We start from the raw sequence: 12,751 nt of genomic DNA, 5'->3' as shown, positions 1-12,751 counted from the left end.
ATTTTTCCACATCCTTCTTGAAATGTGGACACCAGCACTGGCCACAGTATTCTAGTGGTGGTCTTACCAATGCTGTCTACAGTGGCAAGATCACTTCCCTCCTTCCACTTGGTATTCCCCTTTTTATACATCCAAGGTTCACATTAGCCCTTTTACCCACAGCAGTGCAGAGCACTCAGGTTGAGGGGGTTATCTACAATGACCTCAAAGTCCTTTTCTGAGACACTACTTTATAAGACAGAGCTCCCGTTCTGTAGGTATAGCCTGCATTCTTTTATCCTAGGTGTACTACCTTGCATATGGCTGTGTTAAAACGCATTTGTTTGGATTGTGATAATTTAGCCAAGTGATTTAGATCCCTTTGTCACAGCCACCTGTCTTCATTATTTACTATCCCATCAATCTTTGTGTTAGCTGCAAACCTTATAAGTAAAAAATGTATATTGTCTAGATCATTGACCAAAAAAATGGAATACCATTGACCCAAGAATTGATCCCTGAGGGATTCTGCTGGTACTGTCTCCACCCTCTGATATCTTCCCATTAACTAATTTTGAGATCTGTCAGTGAGCCAGCTTTTAGTCCATCAAATGTGTGCCCTGTTAATTCCATATAATGCAAGTGTGTTTTTTTTAAAATCAAGATATTATGTGATACTAGGCAAAATGCTTGGAGAAATGCAAGTATATTATATCAGCGCAGGTGCCTTTATCAACCAGGCCTGTAATTTTGTCCCAAACTGCTTCCCCTCCCTCCGCTGTACCCATTTTCCAGGAAATCATGTTCTCTGGCATTAATTATATTTTAGCCTCTAGTTCTTTGTTGATAGAATCTCAAATTAACCATTTCATTATTTTGCCCGGTATTGACATCAAGCTAACTAGTCATTTCTCTGGGTCATCCCTTTTACTACTGTTAAATATTGGAATTACATTGACAGTCCTCTAATGCTTTGGAATTTTCCAAGATTTGTTAAAAATTAATATTAGTAGTTCAGAGTGCTCTTCAGGTCATTCCTTTAAGACACTTTAGTGTGTTCAGGTCTGATTTGAAATGTTTAAATGTAGCTGGTGCTGCTGCTTCACATTCTCCTTTGTTACAGATGATAAACTTTCTGTTCCATCCACAACATCATATGGGATGAATATATCCTCCTACTTCATTCCAAATATAGAACTGAAATAACCATTGAATACTTCTTTCTTTTCTGCATCCCTATTTATGATTTTACTGTCTGCATCTAGCCATGAACTTATGCCTGGCCCAGGGTTCTTTTTTTGTTCCTAATATGTTAAAAATGCCTTCTTCTTGCCTTTAACCCTATTGGCCATTGATAGTTCATTGATCCCTTTAGCTTCCCTTAAGTCACCTACATTTTTAATGTATAACTTACATTCATTGTCATTAACTTCCCCTTTTTTGAATTCTTTATATATTCATTTTTTTGTTTTGGTTTATCACTGCTTTTGCATCTCCTTTTAACCAGGTTGGCTTTTTGACCAGCATCACTTTTTATTTCCTATTTAGAATCCTGGCTTTTGAGGCATCCAGTTGGATGTTCTTGAACAATTCCTAGTTTTCATTAACACTTCCTACTTAAATTTATGTTCCCAGTCAGTTCTAACAACAATAGCTTTAAGCTTTAGGAAAATGCCCCTTTTATATACTGGTTAGTGCCATGTTCTGTTTGCAAAAAGTAGGTTTAACTAGATCATGATCACTGGTACCTAGGCAACCGATAACTTTTAGGTCAGCAATTAATTCTTTTCTGTCCATCAGAATGAGATGTACTATTGAGTTAACATGTGCCAGATGAAGGACTTTCTATGTTTAAAAAAATTATTGTTGTGAGCTGATATAAACCTCCTGGGTTCAGTTAAAACCTCATTTAAAACTGATGTGTGAATATGCAGTCCATTTAAGATAATCGTAAAAGAAGGTTAAGGGGCCACACCTAAATCAAGGCAGAACAAAATCTGCCTGGACCCTGGCACCATGTGGGCAGAGGGCTCCACTGGGCATTGTTCTTACCAGGTGAGGAGAAGTGTCTGTGGCTGTGGAAAAAAACAATCTGGGGTGCAGAGAAGAAACTGAGAGTGACGGAGGCAAAGCAGCAGCCTGTGAGCATGGTGTGATCATAGGAGAAGCCTAGAGCAGAGGATTTGGGGTCTGGTGCTGGCTAAAGAGGTTTGACGCTCTACACGAAGAAGCTAATTCCTGTTTTTGATTTCTCCTATGGTCAGAGAAGCAGGACTTTTTACACTCCTTGTTAATAAACGAGATTGCACCAAAGAAAATACCAGACTCTGTCAATTTCTACTCCCAACTGGAACATTCCCAGACCCCCAGATTTTGACTAGTTGCTCAGGTCAAAATGTGGCAACATCTTTTACAGCTGTTGAATAGAGGGCACGGGGCACTGCCCCAGCAAAGTAGGAAGCATGCACACATTTCATAAAAGTCACTCACAAGCCCAACGTGAACACAGCAATTCTATAGCAGACCTTCTTCTCCACTGGGGGCCGCCTTCTCTACTGCCCCTGTGGCACATGTGTAGCAATGATGTACAAGGTCTGAGTTAGGAGTGTGTCGCAGTGATTTCAGGGGGGTGGGAAGTGCTGGATTCACTGCCCAAGCCCCAGGCTGTAGGAACTGTAGAGCACTCTAACATGTAGTGCTCTAACTGCTCTGGTATGGTACCTCTTAGAGCACACTAGCAGCGCCTACATTGGGCAATTAGAGCACAACATGGTAGAGCCCTCAACGGTCCATGAAGCCTGTGGCCTGTCCTGTGAGCAAAGGAGCCAAGCTCAGGAGTAGGAGCAAGTGCAGCACTGAGATTCTCCGTCATTAGCTTTGGGTAGACTGAGTGAGAAAAGCTCCATGAAGACAGAGAACAACAGAGAACAAATGGGGGCTTGATTCTCCTGCAGGGTCCAGTGGGCTCCCTACTTTTGCTTCTGCTGCTGCCACCACTTTAAATGGGGGCTGCAGCCCCACTCAAAAGTTCTCCTGCAGCCACCCAAAGTTTACCAGCCACCACTGGGCAACATCATTGTCTTGTTTTAGAAACTCTTTAGGAAGTTTTGTTACTGGCCACAAATAGTGTCCAGCAATTGTCCCTTTGACAGGGTATCATCCCGCTCCTCTCCTAGCCACAACCCACTCAGAGATGTTCTTCTGGTCAAATACCGTGTGCAATTTATTACAGCATTTCCCCACCACTACCTTTACAAACTTGTGCTACTCTATATTTACAATAGTATACACTCTTTGGGTACATCTTCACTACCCGCCGGATCAGTGGGTAGTAAATCGATCTATCAGGGATCGATTTATAGCGTCTCGTCTAGACGCGATAAATTGATCCCTGAATGCGCTCCCCATCAACTCCGGAACTCCACCAGAGCAAGAGGTGGTAGCGGAGTCGACGGAGGAGCTGCAGCCATCGATCCCGCGCCATGAGGACCCGAGGTAAATCGATCTAAGATACTTAGACTTCAGCTACTCTATTCACATAGCTGAAGTTGCGTATCTTAGATCGATCCCCCCCATAGTGTAGACCAGCCCTTTGTCTCACTCAGCCAAGGAGAGGAGAGACAGGAGGTATCTTCCCCCTTCTCCTTGTTCTGACTGTCAAAAGTCTACCAGTCTCTCTCTCTCTCTTCTCCCCTTGAACATTTCCTTATTGTATCTGGCATAATTGGTTAATTCGCCCTGAGGCTCTTTCCAGTCCATTCCTAAACTATCAATTAGCCATAGCTTTGCCCCTCAGGTTTACTCCAGGGTGATTTTAATTGGTGAGCCACTGATCAGGTGTTGTATAGCTGCTGTTGCCCAGCACTCTGTCACAGTCCCCCAGGTTGAAGTTACCCATGATAAGTTTTTTTTTCCTGCGCCTGATGGACAGATGCTTCCGGAGCAGTCTTGGTGGTTTCTGATGCCCACCAGTTCCTCATCTTTAGTTTTATTAGTAAAAACCTTAATCCATACGTCTTTGAGGTTCTGTGACTCTGAACTGTCTCTCACTCTAACAGTAACAGTATCTTTGATGTAAAGTGCCACCTCTTTTTTCCCATTATATCCTTATAGAACAAGTTTTAGCCATCAATTTTAGTGTTCCACTCACGTGATCTATCCCACCAAATTTCACTAATGCCATATCATATTTCTTCTGATATAGTTTAACTCTAGCATCCTGCCTAGTGACTTGGAATAAAAAGTAGTTCATTATTACTTTAAATTGTGAATATGTCATCCATCTTCCTCCCGAACATAGAACAGAAATATGTATTGAACCCCTCTTCTTATTATGCATCATTATTGATATTTTTATTATCCCTAGTCTATTTTGGTCTGCTAGGCACTTTATCAAACAGAAATAAGCTATCAAAACTCTAGGTAATGTGCATTATTATAAGTGCATGCTTGTTGTAAATGTCCATTAATATAAAACCTTCCCCTATTCTCCATCTTCTCTTCACATATATCCTTATTCTGTTTGTTACTGCATGGACTGTCTGCGAAAATATATTTTGTAGCATATACTGTAGATCATGAACTGTGGGCTCTGGCGGGGAACAGGGTCATCAGTACTGGAAGCTTTCACTGGAAATGTCCTGTAGCATCATTTGTATTGAAACACCTGACCCGGTTCTACTGATATCAATGGAAAGACTCCCATTGACTTCAGTGGGGAATTGGACTGCGCCGTTAAATAGGGGTTAGGTCAAATGCCTCAGTTGATTATAACTGCTGAGCTATCATACATGAGAGAGGCAGTATCTCAGGTAAACGTCACCCACGACCCAACTCATCTCTTCACACCATCCAAGATGGCCAAACAGAAGGCTTTAGGTTTGGGGGGTTCTCCCTTCTTCCCTCCCCTCCACCCTCCCAATATTCCTTCAGAGAAAAAAGTGAAAGGTTGACAGGAGGGATTTATTTTATTTTATTTTGGTATACCCTTTATTTCACTTTCCTTTTCAGATGTTCTGTGGTACCCTGTCACATCGACTCAAAGCTGATGAATATTTTGTTCCCTTGAACTTTTATATTTCTATATGTGAGACCAGAACTCCACAAATGCCAATTACTTTATTCTTTTTTAAATCAATGCCTTGCCTGGCTCCACTTTAGAAAAGAATGTGTAAAATAGCGATTCATTGTGTTTTAAGTGTTTAATCTGATAACATGTTTCCTATGCTCTTTGTGCCTTGGCAACTGTCTCCAGGCAGGAAGCAAGTGGAGAGATTGGAATTGAAATAGTTTCCAATTCATTTAACCTGTCACAACCATAAAGACCAACATTTTCAAAAGTGACCCCTGACTTTTAGGTGCCTCAACTTTTGGATGCCCAGAAAGAGCAATGCGGGCTTGATCTTCAGAGGTGCTCTGTAACCACAGCTCCTATTGACTTTAGCTGGAGTTGTCACTGGTTCAGCTCTTCTGAAAATTAGGCCTACATGGGCACTCAAAATCAGAGACTGCTTTTCAAAATATGGGTAGGATCTGATGAGAAATAGTCAACTGAAAATGAGTCCCATTCAACTACATCATGTAATGGCACACAGCTAAAAAGTGACAAGTTTTTAAAGTACTTATATACCAATGCTAGAAGTTTAAATAATAAGATGGGTGAACTAGAGTGCCTCGTATTAAATGAGGATGTTGATATAATAGGCTTCACAGAAACTTGGTGGAATGAGGATAATCAATGGGACACAGTAATACCAGGATACAAAATATATTGGACGGACAGAACAGGTCATGCTGGTGGGGGAGTGGCCCTATGTGTGAAAGAAAGTGTAGAATGAAGTAAAAATCTTAAATGTACCATAGTATCTCTATGGATAGTAATTCCATGCTCTAATAATAAGACAATGGCAGTAGGGATATATTACTGACTACCTGACCAGGATGGTGATAGTGACTGTGAAATGCTCAGGGAGATTAGAGAGGCTATAAAAATAAAAATCTCAGTAATGGGGGATTTCAACTATCACCATATTGACTGGGTACATGTCATCTCAGGACAGGATGGATAGATAAAGTTTCTTGACACCTTAAATGACTGCTTCTTGGAGCAGCGAGTCCTGGAACCCACAAGAGGACAAGCAATTCTTGATTTAGTCCTAAGTGGAGCACAGGATCTGGTTCAAGAGGTGACTGTAGCTGGACCACTTGGTAATAGTGACCATAATATAATTAAAAGAGGGTAAACAGTGAGGTGGCAAAATTTGCAGATGATACAAAACTACTCAAGATAGTTAAGTCCCAAGCAGACTGCAAAGAGCTACAAAAAGATCTCACAAAACTGGATGACTGGGCAACAAAATGGCTGACATTCAATATGGATAAATGCAAATTAATACATATTGGAAAACATAATCCCAACTATACATATATATATAAAATGATGGAGTCTAAATTAGCTGTTACCACTCAAGAAGGAGATCTTGGAGTCATTGTAGATAGTTCTCTGAAAACATCCACTCAGTGCGCATCAGCAGTCAAAATAACGAACAGAATGTTGGGAATCAGTAGGAAATGGATAGATAATAAGACAGAAAATATCATATTGCCTCTATATAAATCCATAGTAAGCCCATGTATTGAATACTGCATGCAGATATGGTCACCCCCATCTCAAAAAAAGATGTATTGGAATTGGAAAAGGTTCAGAAAAGAGCAACAAAAATGATTAGGGGTGTGGAACAGCTGCCATAGGAGGAGAGATGAATAAGATTGGGACTTTTCAGCTTGGAAAAGAGATGACTAAGAGGGGATATGCTAGAGGTCTATAAAATCATGATTAGTGTGGGGAAAGTCAATAAGGACGTGTTATTTACTCCTTCTCATAACACAAGAACTAGGGGTCCCCAAATGAAATTAATAGGCAGCAAGTTTAAAACAAACAAAAGGAAGTATTTTTTTACACAATGCACAATCAACCTGTGGAACTCTTTGCCAGAGGATGTTGTGAAAGCCCAGACTATAGCAGGGTTCAAAAAAGAACTAGATAAGATCCTGGAGGATAGGTCCATCAATGGCTATTAGGCAGGATGGGCAGGATGGTGTCTTTAGCCTCTGTTTGCCAGAAGCTGGGAGTGAATGACGGGATGGATCACTTGATGATTGCCTGTTGTGTTCATTCCCTCTGGGGCACCTGGCATTGGCCACTGTCAGAAGACAGGATACTGGGCTAGATGGACCTTTGATCTGATCCAGTATGGCTGTTCTTATGTTCTTATGTTCTAAAATGCTGGCCATTGTTGTGTACACACACACACACAGGTGTATATATATATATATACTAGTTTTGTTGAATATCTTGTAAAATGTGCTGCCTCTACTGGACATCTTTCCCACCCTTTCTCTTTTCAGTTTAATCAGAGGCAATAGTGATATCTGTAGCTATTGCACAGTTGAATAAGTTGCACAGGCATACTCCATATTACTACTGGTTATGTATCAGATCTGTTCACTTTATAACAAAGTCTTGTGGGGGGAAATGAACATAGTTAATTTACAGAAACTGATTTTTTTAAAATATTCTAAAACATTTAGTATATGGTTACATGAATATGTTCTCAAGAACCAAGACATCCTATATTTGTAGGAGTGTCTGTGCCAAATGACTTAGGTACAAAGGAGAACTAATATATTTGTAGGAAACTGTTTCTAAAGTGTTTTTATAGCCAATTCAAGATGTTTACAGGAAAAAATTAACATAGAAATTTTCTTGAACTATTTTCTTATATGAGCACATAGCATTTCCCATTAGCTTGATGTGCTGCACAAATTTGGTCCATACTGCATTTTCTTTAGAACTGCTGGATTTAATTCATAAATCATTTTTAAAAAGGAAAATATGTATCTAATTTTAGAATATGGGCCTCAATCCTGCATTGGCATCTGCTAACACAACCACCCACTGACCTGCAACCACCATTTTGTGATGGGATATATAAACCCCATACCAGGCAACACAGGGTTAATGAGCTAATGTGGGCTGAAGTGGTTTATAGTTAGGTTGCTAGGGAATAGGTATGTAGTCAGATCATATTAATGCATAGAAATTATTAGGAAAGGATTGATGCAAATGGTTATTATTAATTATTATGGTTAAATATGGAGCCCAGAATGCTACAGATGGAATAAGGGCAGGCACTGGCCTTATGATGATTGGGATACCAGAACAAATATATGTCCATGACCCCTGCATCACGTGGGGCATAAGACACCATGCCTAGTCCCTTTTCTCAGGTTCTCTCTGGCTTTGAACTGGTATCACCTGGATCCAAGGCCTTCTGAGGTTCTGCACTTGCTCATTTTTCATCCCTGTATTTTCCTTATCTTTTAGAGTACAAGTATGAAATGCATTTATTCGCATGGCCCTTTTGTATGCACAGGGTTTGTACTGTTTGGATAGGTTTATGCTGTTTAATTATTATTGATAGTACAACTATTTGGTTTCTTTGTAAGGTTATAGTTAAATCTATGCTACTATACCGCCAGTCATGTCGCTCCTAGAGAGGAGTTTCTAAAGGAAAATCCTATGTAGCCTGTTTTGGGAAAGAACCTATGAGTGATTATTCATAGTAAACATTGTCAGTGTGGCAAATCAGTTGTGTCGTCATCTGTAAGGGCTCCAGAAAGGAGGGGAGAGAAGGGCAGGGGGGGAATAGTGAGGCAGAAGAGGGGAGCCTGGAGGTTGATGTGAAGGAGGGGGTTGGAACAGACAGCCAGTCAGTACAGGGGAGATAATGTCTGGAATTAAAACTGTTTGAAGATGGTCTGAGGGCAGTTCCCATCACTGCCTGCTGCAAAACCAGCCAAGGTCACTTCTGCCCTACTCCAGTGACCTGAGAATTTTTCTGGCCCCAGGAAGCTGGCTTCTCCTTGGAATCCCTCTTCATCAAGCCTACATGGTTTGGGGAAGAAGAAGCTCCTCGTGAGTCCTAATACCACCATGTGGAAGGACCAGGGAGAACTACCCTGGCACAGTTCTGGCTCTGGCTATGCTAGGTGGGAGTGGTAGCCTCAAACTAGGCCACTTCTTTCTTCCTCTGACCTCTTCCTCACTGCCCTGCCAATGCTGCACCTACTGAGTCTGTTTCTACCATCAATGGGATTTCACACCGGTACGGAGGTCCATGCTATCAGATCTCAGAGCAGGACTGAGGCCATCATGAAAATCTGATGTGATTTACCTAGGAATTCTTCTTATCCTTTTGGTGATTGTAGCGGGGTAGTTATCCCACTCCTGAGAGAAAAGGCTAGGCTAATTGGGGAAGCAGCCACAGCTGGGCCCATGCTCCCATCAGGCCACAGCTGGCCCCATAAAAGGGCTGTGAGCCAATAGCTAAGTCAGTCTCTCTGTAAGTGTGGAGAGAGAAGGACCTGGCTGCCTGGGAGAAAAGGGTGCCTGGAGTGGAGCAGGGCTGGGGAAAGGCCTGGGGAGCTCCAGCCTGATAAACCCCCAGGCTATAGGCCTTGTTAAAGGCCCAAGAAGGTACTGGGCTGCAGGGAAAGGCAGCAGGTCCAAACCCCCCTTGCCAGTGATGAGTGGATTACAGACTGCAGTCTGCCTCAGTGAGTGGGGGATAGATGATGACTGGCAGTAATCACTGAGGCAAGGTGGGGACAGAGGGTTGGGGGTTCCCCTGGGAGGGGAGACCCAGAGTGTGGGGGCACTCTTATACTTATAAGAAGCACATGGGATCTTTTTCAGGGAAAAAAGGCAATATGCCGTATTTATTGAGAATACAGCAGTTAGCATATGCTTTTCAGTTACACACACACCATGCACACAGTCCTGCCAGTTGATGTTTATAGCTACCAGTCCAGAGTCTGGATCAATCTAGTGGCCAGCCAGATTGGTCACAGAGTGGAGCTTGGCTCTGTCAGTCATGATCCAATGCTCCTGGAGTTGTGGCAAGATGAACCCAAAGTCCCATGGCCAAGCACCCTGTTCTTATAGTCTTTTTTTTTCCTCTGTTGAAATCTATGGATTTTGCTGTGTCAGTTTATGACTGGTTACTCCTTAATTAGTGTTATCGTTTGATGCTAACATTCCAAAACACCTCCAAGAGGGTCATCCTGTCCTGGTTTCGATTTAATCATTTGTCTTGTCTTTAGGAGTGCCAGCCTCCACCTCAGGGTCCTCAATCTGCCCTTCCTTAATTATGGATGCGCGTTGATGGTTCTCTGGTGTCATTAAGTCTCTTCACTCCTTGTTTCTTGACCATCTGGCTATAACAATGGCCTTCACACCTTATCTTTTCCTGATGCATGCATTCCTCATTCACACAAACAGTCTTTTACAGAGACCTTCAAAGGTATGGATTTTATGTTGAGCAAGAAAGGCATTAGAGAGTCCTGTGGCACCTTTAAGACTAACAGATGTATTGGAGCATAAGCTTTTGTGGGTGAATGCCCACTTCGTCGGATGCATGTGGGCATTCACTCATGAAAGCTTATGCTCCAATACATCTGTTAGTCTTAAAGGTGCCACAGGACCCTCTGTTGCTTTTTACAGATCCAGACTAACACGGCTACCCCTCTGATACAAGAAAGGCACTGTAAATTAAATCTTACTAAATCTTGTAATCAAAACAGTTTACATTGTGGCCCAGGCCTTCAACATTCCTCTAATTTCCTTAACATAGACATAATACAAGATCCTGTCTCTTACTTACTAAACCTTAAAACAAAGAAATGTATATTTAACTAGAGTGCCTAATTTATAATAAACAAATAAACAAAATTCTTTTGTTTTAGGATGAGTTATAATCTGTCATAAGGATTATTCTGGTCTGTCCGTGCCTTAATATCAGTACAGACACTGGCAGTCTGTCAGATGCGTTTCTACCAATGTCCCAGAGGGTCATTCCTTTCTGCTATTCAAAAAGGGTGGCTGGCAGGATGATCAAATCATACATTAATTCTGATAGTACAAATATAAAATCCTGCTCCTACAGCACTGCCAGGGGGCAGCACCGCAAGGTAAAGGGGCACCGGGTCCGGGAGGGACATGGGGGCTTGAGGCAGGCAAGACACTGGCCAGCAGAGGGCGCTCCGAGCTGGAATCGAGCTAATTCCCAGGATGACCAGCAGGAGGCGCCGCACCAGCGAGTCTTTGCTTTGCTACAGTGATCATGTTTTATGCTGTTTGTATTTGCCAGACATTCTTTTGGAGCAGGTTCCATTCCATTCCATTCCATTCCATATAGTATGTGATTAATGGCACATGATACATAGTTTTATACAGAGAGGGAATGTAGACCTTGCAGGGGTATAAGCTACCTTTAAATGAGATCTAAATATATCGGAACAGCTCATCAGCTGGCCTAAATTGGCATTGCTCCAGTGAATTTTGGCACTTCAAAATGTAATATGACTATCCTATAATGGTATAAATATACACTAATACAAACACTGGGCCAGCCTCTGCTCTTAGCTATGGCTGAAGTCAAGGGGGTTACATGACTATAGTTGAGAGCAAAATATAGCCCACTGTATTCAATTGCAAACAGACTTTATTGTCAAAATGATGTGAATTTTTTGTTCACCAATTTCCACACTCCCCTTTCAAATGGTAAAGAATTTATTCACCCGGGTGAGATTCACCTCTATGCAGAGGGCCAGCATAAGACTTCAAAACAGGTCTCTGCACAGCAGTGAATTCAATTTTATATTATTTGACCTTGCATGTTGAAGGATCAGATCCGATGTGTTGTGTGATGCCCACACCTTTCTACAAGACTACAGCGTATTGACTTGTTTAACCCACTTTGCTCTGTTCTGCCTGTCAGATTTGCACAGCAGCATTAGCTGTGTTCTCTCAGTTCTTCCACTCCTCTCTGAGGCCTTGGCTACACTCGTGGATACACAGCGTGTAGTCGCACCGCCAGCACTGCGAGAGCTCTCTCGCAGCGCTGCAAGTACTCCACCTCTCCGAGGGGAATAGCTTGCAGCGCTGTGAGCGAGCGTGCAGCGCTGCAGGCACTGATTTCACTGGCGCTTTACAGCGCTGCACTCGCTGCGCTCGGGGGGGGGGTGTTTTTTCACACCCCTGAGCGCAGCAAGTGCAGCACTGTGAATTGCCAGTGTAGCCAAGGCCTGAGTGATGATTACAGCTGGGCAGTGGGGACTGGTGAGTCATCAAAGGGCATAAATTCCACTCGGTGTTAAATGTTAAAAAGGTGGTAAATGCATGAGACACGTGAACAGCTTAAATCTTCTGCCCTTGGGAAAGCAGCATGCTATTACACAGAATATATTTAAAATACCTTGAGTATTTCACTGGTAAATATCACATAGGGACTTTTTATTGTGCTGTAATTTAAAATGAATGTTTCAGCACTGTCTGCTGTGAACTGACAATGAAATTAGAAATAAATTGGTGAGGGGAAATAATGGCTAATGGGACTGGACCAGAGCTAAGAGAGGTCACAAAATTGATTTTATTCTTTATGTGCAAGTGTGCCATTTAGGAAGATTTAATGGAAACCATATAACTTAGTACACTCAAATTAATCTTCACTGACAGTGAAATGTTTCATTAATGGTTACTGTGAGTTGGAGTTTAAATAGCGCATATATGTCCTGTTAAAATAATGAGCTCAGAGACAACAATTAACAGTTTAATCAAGAAATGTCACAATGCCAAACATCACAAAAAGGCAAATGCATTTAAATAGTAAATTCTTTGGGACAGGGACTGTCTCTTTAAATGTGTTAGTAT

Source organism: Trachemys scripta, chromosome 1 (assembly GCF_013100865.1).
Source record: "Trachemys scripta elegans isolate TJP31775 chromosome 1, CAS_Tse_1.0, whole genome shotgun sequence".
In the NCBI taxonomy this organism is placed as follows: domain Eukaryota; kingdom Metazoa; phylum Chordata; order Testudines; family Emydidae; genus Trachemys; species Trachemys scripta.
Note: the sequence above shows the minus strand (reverse complement) of the source record.